The sequence below is a fragment of the Copadichromis virginalis genome, linkage group LG16 (assembly GCF_057382275.1).
Source record: "Copadichromis virginalis isolate Kocher_CV1m ecotype Utaka linkage group LG16, C_Virginalis_male_GT1.1, whole genome shotgun sequence".
NCBI lineage: Eukaryota > Metazoa > Chordata > Actinopteri > Cichliformes > Cichlidae > Copadichromis > Copadichromis virginalis.
The window spans coordinates 31,780,343-31,794,726 of NC_140633.1; the positions used below are offsets into that span (position 1 = coordinate 31,780,343).

Genomic DNA, 14,384 nt, shown 5'->3' on the forward strand with positions numbered 1-14,384 from the left:
TCACGCAGGAGTGACAAACTGGAGCACACTGGGATCTGTGGTCCTCAGAGTGAAGTCTTGGGCTTTAGCATAAACCTGAGCTGACCCAGCAACGGTTGTTGCTACATCCCATTGGTCCAGCTGCAACTTGCGGTGAGCAGATATTGGGTATCAGCTGTTGTGTTGGCAGCTGCTAGTCAGTCACCACCTGTCTTTCTGCTGGATTGGCTTCTAGAGTGGCTGTGTGGCAAGTTCTTGGACTGTGTGTGTTTGGAGGCAGGTTTCACAAGGAAGATTTTTTCTTTTCCTTTAGCTATTTTTCAACTCCACCGGATTATAAAAAACACTGGAGCAGCAGCACTTAGGGTTTCAACACATACCCGGTGAGTGGAATTCTTTTCATAGCAGTATGCATAGTGTGTTAAGTGCTGGTTTGACCAATGCAGACCTGAGCCACTGCATTGATTCTACAGAAAAAAATAAATTAAAAAAATTGAAACGAGCCATCAAATCATGTCATTATAGGAGATATAAGTTGGTTACTGTTGCTAGACTAAGTGCCTTTCTGGCCTCTTATGACTGGAATACACTGTTAATAATGCTAAGTTGTCTGAATGCATGCATCACCTTCTGGCTCTGTTTTCAACCAGTGGCACAGCAGGTGCTGTATAGACACCCCTTATTACCCAGCCTTAGTTGATTGCTTGTAATGCCTGAGTGCGTATGGCTGAAAGCATGCGCTGGTGTCAGTGGGAATGCCCTCTTAATGGGGCCAGCAATCAGGCAGCCGTCCCCACTGAGCCAAAGGAAAACACGCTGGAAACATGCGGCATGTCAGTGGCTCATTAAGGAATGGAGCAGCGTTTATAGCACCGCTGAGAGGAACAGTAAATCACTGTGCTCCCCTAGAGCGCTGAGTGGAGGGAGTCCTGCCCTCTTAAATGCACCAGTCACTGTGCTCCACACACTACTGGCCCTGTGTGTGTTTGTGCTCAGAAGCAATGGCCAGAGGGCCTATTTTTACTTTCATGTTGTACGAAACAACTGGTATTAAGAAGTATAAATAGTATCCCTGTATTGATGACAAAGTTTACATAGAGTGAACGCTGGCACCTGTGGGAATCTGAATTAAAATACATTTTTGTACTATATCTGACAATAATGACAAGACTGTTTAATTTAATTTGCATTCACAGCTTATAAGAAAGTTGTGGCGTGTTGAGCACACAGCAAGGTTTCTGCACGCTGATGTATCGACCCATTTACGGTCTGACAGTCTCCTGTGATGGATCGCACTCTCATCTTTTTTTGATACCCCTAAAACTATTGATTGGTCATTTTCAGCATCACCAGCTTTCTATCAGCACTGTTAATGTGCATAGTATAAGCTCAGTTTTAAATAAATAAATAAATCTTCCACAGACCAAGGCTTCATTGTGAAAATTAAAATTAGCATCAGGATCTTGAGTCACACTCTGTGGCTGAAATTACTCACTATCAGATGTTTTCTTGGCTGAAGTTTGCTCAGTTCTTGAGAATCTTCTTTCTGTTACATGATGCCGTTTGTCTCTGTTCATCAGGGATCCTCAGCATTTAACCCTCATTCCCTTTATAACTGTGCTAATGTGTTTATATTAGAGTTACCATAGCGATGTCCTTAAGTGTATGTTTGGTAGATGGTGCTCCATAGTGAAGCGGCAAGTGAAATGTTGGTGGTTTGCTCCAAACAGAAACATGGGGTCATGTCGGCAAGGCTAGCTGATGTAAAAGTCTTCCAGCATAAACATGCAGGGCTACCTGCTGTGGTGACCCCTAGTGTCAAGGGAGCAGCAGAAAGTAACCTTTATAGCAATATAGCACATCATTATACTGTAAACCAACCCAACTTCACAAAACAACTTTGCTATTTAGCTTTTGTGTCTTTGTTTAGACCTCAGTGATCATTTAATTGGAACAGAAATTATTTTAATGGGATGGCAGTGTAATGGCTCAAACTCGTGACTCAAACACTTGTGTTATCTCCAGGTATGTTTACTTCCTTGCACAATATGAATCCATGCTTCTTAGGTTAACTGTTGATGTGAAATGTGCTGTAGGTGTGAATGGGGATTTGTCCTTGTGTATTGGGTCTGCGGTAGACTGGCAAACTGTTCAGGGTGCAGCTACCTATGTCAGCTGGGGTAGGTTTCTGCCCAAGCAGTTAAGAAAGTCAATAGATGGATGCATAGTACGTCAGTGTTTACCTTTGGGAACTGAAAGAGCGTTTGGAGCTGTAAATGGCTAATGATGTCAGACTTAACAGCCACACAAATTCCCAGTGATAATGACAAATGAAGGACAAGGTTATTGCTGTTTGCATGCAGCCGAAGTTGTATGATTCAAGTTCACCTTTATTTAGACACAGGAAGAGAGGTGAGAGCTGGGAGAGAAGGGAGAGAAATCTCAGTGCTTCTTGGTTACTTCCAAAAATATCATGCTTTTCTTGAATTCCAGCTATCAGTAGTGCCTTGGACAAACAGGTTCTCTTGGTAGCTTTTGGCAGTAAATATTTAAGGGCTACTAGATAGACTAAATGATTACAAAATAGTAAACACAAATGTTACATGTTTACTGATGTATTAAGATACATGAAGATTATTTCAGAAAATTGTCTAAAACACTCATATGGAAAGAAGTTGTCTTGACCTCAAAACCATGTTTAAAGTTAAACATTTAAAGCATTTAAAGCTGTTTCTAGCCTTAGCTTATCTGAACATAAAAATTTGAAACATTGTGCTTCACACTTTGCAGGTCAAGATCATTAAAATAACAAAAATAAAATAAATAAAAAACACATCATACATGCATTCTCTTAATTTTTCTGGAAACAATTTATCAGACTACTTCTGAGCTATGATGGGGAGGAAAAGCTAAAGCACAGAAATATTAGCTCAAAATGGAAAGAGTCATACCAAAGATTTAACCAAAAACCCCATCTTCTGTTTTTTCTGTTAGATCCAGTCTGAACATAACCTTTCTTCTGGCTCTGCTCCACTGGATTTGTAGAGGAATCAGTCTTTGAAAGAAAAGGCACAAACACTTCAATTCTTCTGACTTTAGCTCTTGATTAACTCTTCCAATTAGATAGCCATCGGCAGGACTGGGGCCCTGATACAATCCAAATGGGATATTGGACACACAACCAGAGTGAATTGTGTCATTGTAAGGCTGATAATGACTGCCTTCTTCCATACATTAAATGTAAGTCAAGGGGGGGGCCCTTGAGGCCCCTGGTGGCCTGTTTTTGCATTCTCTTTCAATGCTTCTCTTTCAATCGTGTACAGGCTGCACCATTAAACATTTACGGAGGCTGTTTAAACAGCCGTTAATTGCACATTAAGTGCGATCTATGCTCTTGATCACACACAGATCACTCTCTCTCTCTCTCTCTCTCTCTCTCTCTCTCTCTCTCTCTCTCTCTCTCACACACACACACACACACACACACACACACACACACACACACACACACACACACACACACACCTATCTATGTATGTATATATATATATATATATATATATATATATATATTTAAATATATGCCATGGGACTTATCAGGTGTTCATATGTAACTGAAGTTGTAGATTCCTGTGGGTTCCTGACAGATATGCATATACAGTTTTTCTCAGTCGCTTTGGTGCGTTTCTCAGATCAGAATTGAAATTCTCATAACTATTAGTTCAACCTCCACAACACTCAGTCATTTGTGCGCATCATAGTAGCAATTTCTCCTCTCTCTGAACAAACTGCAAATGATTTTGGACATGAATCAGTTGCTTCCATACATTTCCCTGCTGCTTTCTGACATTTCCATTTGCTTATGTCATGTCAGTCAAAAGTAATCATACCTATGGATGCTAAATAGTCATTCCCAATAAAACGAATAGTCATACATCCATTGCTTAAGTCATCACACACAAAATTGTTGAACTAGTTATCACATGCCAAATATTGGCCATCTGTCAAGCAAATCCTATACCTTTCTGTATCATTTTTCCTGGAAATGTCTCCGAAATTGAACAATTGATCTCAGGTGAATTACAGCTGTCACTCATGAGGAGGCTCTACCAAATGGGTGATTTTATGTTTACATGTATTCTACAGTGAACAAGTGACTGTAGCATATTTTTCTTTTGCACAATTCTGTAGGATTACAAACACTTCTACACAATGGAAATGTGAAACGTACGTATTCAGTGTCTTAGTTACTCCCAAGACTCCCATAACATCTACAGTGACTTTACTGCACATTTCAGATGGCTGTACAGGTAGGCCATAGTGCTGTCGTCAGCATTTTCAGGTGTCACCAATTGTTTTTGCAATGGGAAACACTGAAATTATAAACTGTCATAGTGGAAACATGACAATGCCATTTGACTATCTTGTTCATAAAGATGGTGTCAAGACTTTTCATTTTGATGGCACTGACAGTTTCGTTGACATGGATACTTGCTTTTGAGGTATGGATAATCAATTCTGTGCATGTGACGTGCTTTTGCAGGCTATCCACTAGGTTTTGCAGTTTGCACTAATTGTTTTGGGAAATGCACTAACTGCTGTGCAAATGTTAATGGTGTTCTGAGAAACGCACCAAAGCGACTGAGAAAAACTGTAACATAGTGCTTACTTTGGCAGATATTGAAGGATTGTCACAAAGCAAAGTAAACAAAGTAAAACGTCAGCTACACTTACTTTATTAAGTACAACTTGCTAGTACCAGGATGGAGTCACTTTGGCTTTCAGACCTTAATTCTTTTAATGGCAAAAATTGCCACCAAAAGGTGCTGGAAATATTCCTAAGAAACTTTCATCCATGTTGACATGATAGCATCAGAATTTTTTAGCTGCTTAGAGACCAGACAACATTTTTCCAATCTTCTGTTGTCCAGTTTTGGTGAGCTTGTGTCAACTGGAGCCTCATTCTTGTTCTTAGCTAAGATTTAGGGGTGTCACCAGGATTGGTCTTCTGCTGCTGCATCTGCTTCAAGGTTTGATGTGTTCTGCATTCAGAGGTGTTTTTCTGCATACATTCGTTGTGATGAGTAGTTACTGAAATTATCGTTGCCTTCCTATTAGCTTGAAGTAGTCTGGCCGCTCTTCTCTGACTTTTTTTCACGGCATTTCTCCGAGAAAACTGCTGCTCACTGGATATTTTCTGTCTTTCAGACCATTCAAAGCTTAGAGATGGTTGTTTGGGGAAAATCTGAGCATATCAGCATTTACTGAAATGCTCAGACCAGCCCATCCAGCACCAACAACCATGCCACATTATAATTATGTCTACATGCCCATCCCACTGACTTGCTGACATTTGATTGGCCGATTAAATATTTGCAGTTATGAGCAGTTGATAAGATATACCTATTATAGTAAGCATGAGTATATTTCTTCCTACTTAGAGAGAGAGAGAAGGAAAAAATGATTCTTGTTCTTCCTCCTTTGTTTAAATGCATGATTTCAGGTATACTGTAAAAAAAAAATTGTAATATAAAAGTATTTTACTGTGAATTTTACAGTTTTGTACTGTTCTTCTAGAATATCATTAAATTTACATCAATAGAATGTGATTTTAAATTTCAAATGTAAATTAATGTAAAATCACTGTAAATGTAATAAAACATAATTTTCTTGTTTTTTAAATGTATTTGTCTGTACATATGCATATTTAGATTGTTAAAATACATTCACAAATGTATCATAATTTCACAAATATTTGTCCGTTATTTGAAAGATTGAACTGTTAAATTCAAACGTAATGCTATGGAAAAATATATAACTTTTTTTTTTTACATCAAATAATAATAATTATTATTGTTATTTAGGGCGATCGTAGCTCAAGAGTTGGCAGTTCGCCTTGTAATCAGAAGGTTGCCGGTTTGAGCCCCGGCTCGGACACTCTCAGTCGTTGTGTCCTTGGGCAAGACACTTCACCTACCACCTACTGGTGATGGCCAGAGGGGAATTATGAAGTGGAATTGTAAAGCGCTTTGAGGGTCTCGAAAAGCGCTATATGAATGCAATCCATTATCATTTAAACCAACTGTTAACTGTATATTTCTGTACATTTAAGTATTATTATTCATATTGCCGCATTCATTGACCTTGTTTATAGGTAATTTCATTGTTTAATCACATTAAAATGTTCCTAATTTAATGTTTAAAAGCACTTGAAAAAGACAAAATCCCATGTAAAATTAGGGCAACAAATTGTATTGTCATTACTGAAAATATCCGTATTTTCATGAGAAAGTTATTTTCTGGTATTTTCTGGTATTATTTTGGCGCCCCAGCTGCCGGAATATTACTGGGTTTTTTTGGGATTTTTTTATTTTTTTACGGTGTATAGTGGGTGTGGAATTGTCTGTATTTTTCACACCTTTTCAAAAATCTTTGGAAAAAACCTACATTTTACTGCCTTTAAACTGACATCAGCTCTTATATCAATTGTAATTTCAACTCTAATATCAAAGCAGCTTATATTACCATTGAACCGAGATGCAAATTTCACATTTATTTTCTGCAGATCCTTAACAAAAGCAGGAGTAGCATTAATTGTAAAGCATCTGTCCACTGATTAAAACATTAGAACATTTTTTACCATACACACTTACATTTGGCAAAACAGATCTTTTCAGGACTAGGAATTAGGTGTCACCTTCAGCTTAGCTGGGGAGGGGTTGCTTCATTCATGAATAGAAACACAAGTAATGCTAATTGCCTGAGTGTACAGAATTCATTTAAGCTAGTGAACATCTTCTATGACACACAATCTGAAACCTAAAGCACTTAACCTAATGTTTAATGGTGATGTTATGGTAATTTCTAAAGACAAATTTAAGAAAGACAGCACAGGTTTCTAAACACTAGACAACCTGTTAATATCCCAGATTTACCAAGAATTTTTCATGATTGATTTTGACTGAAACAGATTACTGAGGCACTTGTGAGAGAGTCTCTCTACTGTCCTGGTGCCCTGCTATTGGCAAGACCATCTATTTCTTCTTCCTGTTTTCACTTGTTATTTTGCGGCTAATCTGGTCTTGAAACCTCTGTCTGAACAGACGAGATCTGGGGCTGTGTAAAGGATGCAACTGTGACTAAAACTGTGACCAGGCCAGATTAACGTCCTCTGTCTCTTCGTCAACCCAGACACAAACGTGATGTAAGGCTAAAATCGTGCCTGGAGCGTGTTGTAAAGCGTGTTGGCCTGACTAATATGGAGTTAGCCTCCTTTCGCCACTCTGTAATTAGCAGTGAAGGCAAGTTGGGAGATAGACTGTAGGTAGACAGGAAACGCAATGAGGTAATGAGGCTGGTCCCTGTAGGGGTCAGAGGGTCGTTAATGAGGTGAGGATGTTTTGCTGTGTTGATGACTCAGGTGCCGTGTGGAAATACCAGGAACACTGACTCGATGTGTGAGAGAATAAAATGGGTTGAATCGTGGCCAAACTGAAACCAGAAAAACCTGGAATATAAAAAAATCAACCAAAATAATCACACTTTAAATAAGCATTGACCAAAATGTATCGAGAATAACAGAATTTGTCATGTGTGTGGCTTTATTTTCATGATCTGGGCCAGGGTTGCAAATATGGTAATAAGCCTGTTCACACAGTTGAATTGGCAGCGCTCGCAGTTGTTGTTGTTTTGGTGTTTTCTGTGGGCCGGGGCCAGGGTGCCTGCCGAGGCGCTGGTGTGGACAGCTGGCCCGTCTGATCCCTCTAGTCTGCTCTTAAATTGGTTTTAGCGGCAGCACTAATAAAGCTGATTATCTGTGTGGCTCAAGGGCCCACTAACCCTGTGACACTGCTGGCAGCTGGTGGGACCAGAAGCTCGGACGCCATCCGCACTGCAAAAGAGGAGCATATTAATGAGAAACTGTATCATGAAAGCATTAAGACTTTATTTTTGTGTGTTTAAAATATGCAGAAACAGTACATCTCTGGCATTTTACGACACACATTGTGCTTTGGCTAATTTTATTGAAGCCAGTGTGTGTTTTTATGACAGCTATAATTAATTCCACTCATTATAGTGAATAGACTTGAAGCTAATGTACAATTTAAATATTTTTTGAGAGCTTATTCCCTTCTCCTCATCCTCCCTCTCCTCCACCAAGCCAACCCCACCCCCTTTGCACCTGTCCCCAGGCCTGCCTGTTCCCACTTTGTTTGGTAAATTTAATGCTCATAAACTGTGGGCATTGTGCATGTATGTTTGCCTTTAACCATCTACCATGGTTATGTTCAGCATGCTGTTGCTTCCTTTTCTGCCCGCGTGCACTCTGACATATGTGCTTTTCCACTGTTGAACATGGGTGGAGGGGGAGTGAGGGGGTGTCAGCCTCTGTTAGAGCCTAATTGTTTAATGTGTTAAATGTGTGCTAAACGACCACGTGAGGTGCAGGACACTGACAAGTGAGCACTGGATGCCCAGAGAAAGCACTCAGAGAGAGAGAGAGGGAGGGAGGGAGTGGTGGTGGAGATTATGGTGTTTTAGCATTCATATTGATTAGTGTGTGATGTTATTTTGGAAGGGCAGCAGGGGACAGGCAGCAGGCGGCGGGGTTATTTCAGTCGAACATGAGAATATTGCTTAAAAGCAGTATTCACACGGGACATTCACAAACAACTTGATTGCGGTGAAAATCCAGATTATGATAATAGCTAGATTAAGGCCTTTACATGATTTGCTGTAGCCACAACAATAGCTGAGCCATTATCTGAATAGACAGGCGAGAAAGAGGATTTTAAAAGGAAAATTTAGACTTGCAGTTTTAATAAATTATTTTATGGAACAGCTGATGGTTAACTATATAATTTTTATTTTTATACAATTATTGAATTTAAGTATTTCACTAATATGTGTGTGTGGTACTCAAATGGTATATAACAGAACTTTATGCATTACAGTTTAAAAGTCTTGATATACCCTAGGAAATGGGAAATGGGTGCAGTGATTTATTGAAACATGAACTGAACTCTCTCAGCCAAGCCTGTAATTTTTGTAAGTAGTCTTCAGGAATAGTTTTCCAGGTGTCTTAAAGGAAATTTAAAGCTTTTCTGTGGATGTTGGCTGCATTTTGATATGTTCTCTGCCAAGATGATCTCACACCGCTTCAATAATGTCGAGGTCCAGGCTCTGGGGAGGCCAATCCATGACTGATAGTGTTGTTTACAGTTACTTTTATAGCATTGGAAGTGTGTTTGGGATCATCGTCATGCTGAAAACTTACGGCACTGTAGATATTTTTTTAAAACCTGAAGCTTTTGTTCTCCACTTCTCCAGTTTACTTATATTTTTCCAAGCACTCACTGCACACCATGTTGATATATGTCAAGTTTTGCGCCAATAGCTCTTTGGGAATCACCTTGTAAGCGCAAAAATATTATTTTATTCCTGTCAAATTGTTTAGTTTTAGGTACCATTCAACTAAAGTAATGAGTGCAGGTGGTCGCCCCTCTCTGAAACTGGTTCTACTGGAGGTTTCTTCCTGTTAAAAGGAAGTTTTTCCTTCCCATTGTCGCCAAAGTGCTTGCTCATGGGGGGTCATATGATTGTTGTGTTTTTCTCTGTATGCATTACTGTAGGGTCTACCTTATAGGATTAAGTGCCTTGAGGCGACTGTTGTTGTGGTTTGGCGCTATATGAATAAATAAAATAAATAATAGAACAAATGATGTGTTTTTAGGACATGCTGATAGCAGCTATTTAAAAGTTTATCTTGTTCATCTATTGAGTTACGAGGCTTTTTTATACATGAATGATTCATAGGTCAGTGTTAAGTGGCTTAATGAACAAAAAAACATTCCTTTGAAAATGGTCAGGAATGGACTGGACTGAATATGAGGGAAAATGCAGCCAATGTCCAAAAATGATGAATGCATGACATTTTAAACAAACTGCAGCCTCTCAAAAGTCAATAAAAGTCAGGTATTGTTTACTAAGCTTTCTAAAATAATCAATCAAAGTGTCCATAGTAATAACTCCATGTAGGTAACAACAGAGAATGTGTGCTACTTGTATGACTTACACCCTTGAGAGGAGTGTGTTCTTCGTGAATGGTTGTCTTTGAGTCACTAACCCTGCTCCCATGAGCATTGCCATTTCTCTGGTTTCATTCGCTGAGAGCAGCTAGCCTGAACTGGCCAGGGGCGGGGGGCCTCCTATAGGCTAACAAAGTGTTTATGAGCAAATGTCTGTCACCTCACAGGAGAAAGAAGAGTTATCATGGGAGAGAATAATTCTTTCAGCTGAAGCGACCTGTAAGCAGAGTAAAACCTTTTGTGCTTGTGTTGCTTATCAGCAGAAGAAGCATCTGTCTTCTTCATATCTGAGATCAAAAGTAAAAAAAAAAACCCTCTGCAGTAATTCATGTTTGATATTATGACTCAGTTCTGGTGACCTCTCCACCTTCTCACGTGCAGACATGGAAAGCAAAGGAGAGCAGACCACACCTCTGCACCCTCTGCACCCTTCCATGTGCAGGCATCAGTGATAACAGATATGACACCGATTCAGACACAAGATGAAAGGAAGAGCTAGGGTGGGGATGGGTTGCTGCACATAATGTTCAGCAATTATGTGCAGACCAAAAAACAAACAACAAATAGTGTCTGGTGGAAAAAAGTGACATAGCAATGTTTTTCCAAAAAGTAATCGTCTAGATCAAATTACTCAAAGAAGCCATATCACTTTTGTTTATTTCGTTTTTTTGCAGGGCATGAAATATGTAAAAGGAACATAAAATTAGTTTTTGTTTTTTGTTTTTAAGGCCAAGACAGAATCGTTGAGACCTCTGTATATGACCTGGGGTGTAGAAACTGCAGGTATGGAAATTTAAATGGCGCACACTGAATGAGATGCGACAACTTTATGTGTAGGAGGGTATCGGCTGATTTGCTGAAATTACAGTTGAGTTTCACTTTGTGGCATGTCTGAACTAATGTTATGCTTGATTTGGTAAACATACTTGTAGCAACCACTGTAGATGACTCCTGGATACCTAAGGTGAAAGGAACTACCTGTAGACCCTGGGACAGGAGTAGAACACAATAGCTAGATTATATAATTTGCCATAAGTTCCTAAAGCATTCCCATAACAGACAAAGGCATCTGGGCTATCTTGCATAGCCTGCTGATACTGTTACCCACAACCAGAAACACCAGAGATGTGACTGCCTCTTGTAAATGATGTGATTGTGGCTTTCAGTGTTTAGTAATTTCTGCCTCAAGACAATCTATGAACTGTGCTCTATGTGAATATTTTTCTCTTTCTCAAGAAAAAAAGAATTGCAGGAAGGTGTTGCTTATGTGGCTGAAATGGCCATACGAGGAATATCCTCTATCTATGACATCACATGCATCCAAAACTAGAAAAAACTGAGATAAACTGAATGTTTGGAGCAGTCTGTTAACTTACTGAAAGCTTTGATCATGTGTAATATGATCATTTGAACAATAGATCTATGAAGAGAATCGAGAAAAGTAGAATAGCTCCTCTTTAGTTTATCACCAGGTCTACAGTATGTTCCAGCTTTGTCATGGTGATGAGGTCTAGGGAGTGAGAATTCGATCATGATGTTTATTCACAGACGGTCTGCCTGTCCCGAGAACAGGAAAGGTTGTGAGCAAGGAAGGAATATATGCTGCTTTTACAATAAGCAACCTGTTGAGTTTGGATGGGCACCTAATTAGCATCCTTCCTGGCAGCCTTGATGAGGAAGTAGCGCAAGCATGTCCAGCTGGGAGGAAGCTTAAACCAATAAATGCATAGTGCCATTTGGAGGAACATTAAGGCTACCTTTATTAGCCTTAAAGCACTGTATTTGAGATTCAGAAGAAAATTGGTTATACTTGTATTTGAGTACATAACTGTGCTGGAGCAAAATGCAAGTTTTTGTGTGTATTCAATAGAAGTAACTCAATGATTCCTGAAAAATCTGAAATTGTAATAATTTGCAAAGTACATCTGCTGATTTATCTGGGTATACCGACCTCATTTATAATAAATTAATAAAATATCTAGTTCAACTAAATCAACTCATACAGACTCATATTTCATTTGCACAAGTATTTGAAGAATAAACCCATAAAAATAAAAAAAACTTAACGTTCTAATTCAAGCTCATCTTCACATTGACCTCTGGACAATTTTTATATTTGTAGTGGTTGTCCTGCTCTCTGGTGTTATATCGCAGTGAATCTCTTCTTTTGTGTTCTTCAACTTGAATTTGATTTTGAGAAAGTTTAAAAAAGTCACTGAGAAGCAAATCTGATGTATTAGGTTGGTGGGAAAGCTTGGCACTGCCTGACCCTAAGAGGAAGGATTCACAGTGCGCCAACCAATATACGTCGAGAAGAAAATAATGAAGAGTATACTTCTGGTCTCAGTCTTCCCTGTGACATGCTGTGTTCTGGCTTGAAAAATCCTTATCTAAAGAGTGCTTGGTTGACCACCTGCAAAATTTGCAAACTCTCACCATCAGTAATGATCCACTACATGAAATTCAGACTAGTCTTAGAGAAAAGTTGGTTGATTTCTGCACAACTTTGAGGTCTGTGGTGAAATCTCAGAGGCCACGGTGCATGTGGTCAGGACGGGACTGCCAGGGAGAGATCTAAAGGTACAGATGTGCTGGAAGCTGTCTGGACATTCCATAAAGATGACCTTTGAACAGAAGACTGGCCAAATTTAAATCGGGCAAGGCTTTTTATTTTTATGGACTTGTTCCCAGAACTGTTTGATCACATAATAATCCACAGTAGGGTAACCTCAGTAGACTGCCAAACACCTCTGCAGGACAGAAACATTTGTAGTGCAAACATCACTGTTTTTTATACTTACCATAAATCACTATAGTACTCCAGCAGCTTAATTGCATTTTCTTATTGTTTTTTTCTTACCTTTGTGATTTTTGGGGGATAAAATCTGTGTGAAAACAGATTTCAACAGTTCTCACACGCTCAACACATGTGACCATTGTATGATCCCTCTGTCAAGGTGACTGTAATGGAAACTGCAGCCCAGTCAGGAGTGAGTTGGTAATATGGCACACATCTGGATCTTTGCACATTGCTCACAGCTAGTTTCCTACCCTGAGAGAAAGAGGAGCCCCTAGCACAAGGAAAATACTTCAAAAGGCTTAAAGACTTCAGAACATTTTGGAAGTAAACAAAAAAGTGACGCAGGCGGCTGCACTGTAATTGCCTGGTTCCTTTGAACGTTGCCCGGACTTTAAACTGGAATGTGTTAGTAGAGGAGCAATGAGTGTAACTTGGCCTGGATGAACAGTCTGCCTGGCACCTGACTTGGGGGCTAGCATAGCTGAAAGACTGATGTCTTCAGAGAAGAGCAAGACATGTTGAGCCAACGCATTCTTACTCACACCATCTTTCAACTCTTTTGCCTGGTAAGGAACCCATAGTGTTACACTTGGACACATTGGAAGTCCCTTTAGGAAAATGTGGAAGATGGTGCTGCATGGTACCGAAGTAAAAAAGGAAGTACAAAACCCACCCAACTCAGGCTGCGATCGTGAATAGCATGCCAATTTCCTTAACTGGGTTAGGACATATTAAATAGACACGTTTTCATAACATTTACATTACATTACATTTCAAATAAAGTCTCATTCGTCTTTTCAGTAGAAAATTCTTCTTCTTCTTCTTCTTCTTCAAAAAGCTTGACATTAACCAAGCCGATGATCTGGTAGGTTTACTTAATTTGAAAACCATCCATGAATATTCTATGAATACTATGAAGTTGCAACTGACAATTATAATAATTATAACTGATAGTGAGAACCTGCAGACTGCGGTTTATGCCATGCTTTGCTACTTAACTTTCACTTGCTGTTTGTGGTTAGATTCAGGCAGTAAAAGCATGCTTATAGGTGTACCCGGTGTGATACACTGTGATGTCAAGTTTCTGTATGTGACTTGAAAGTGACACCAGTCTCACTATTGTTGCTAGAAGTGCACCAAGACACAAACACTCTGTGCTGACAGAGAAACCTGTTTTACTTTTTAGTTCTAAGGGAACTTTTTTGGGAAAAGGTTGCAGAGCTGGGAGTAATTTCATATTCATGTTAAATAACTATATACTCAAGAAAATTTACCTACCTTCAATTTTCTCCCACTTTTTGCTCTTTCACACTAAAGTAATACAAGGACAGCATCCACCCTGTAACTATCCTTCTGGATTCAGCAACCGATTGCAAGTAGTTGCAGTCACAACCTGGTTGCTCAGCATGCAACACCCTCAACTGCTTTTAACCTGAAGGCAAATGCAGAAGGTGCCTGGTTGAAGGCAACTAGTCTCCAAACAATTGTGGTCCACCTCAGACCACTGTCTACAAACT

At 39.4% G+C, this 14,384-nt stretch overlaps 1 long non-coding RNA gene across 1 annotated transcript in view; it reads left to right on the forward strand.

The window, feature by feature from the left end:
• The first annotated feature begins 211 nt into the window (after positions 1–211).
• Positions 212–14,384, forward strand: part of LOC146691130 (uncharacterized) — a 44,971-nt gene continuing 30,798 nt past the window's right edge. Inside the window, exon 1 of the long non-coding RNA XR_014915766.1 lies at positions 212–362. This is a non-coding gene — a long non-coding RNA (uncharacterized LOC146691130). The remainder of the gene's footprint in view (positions 363–14,384) is intronic.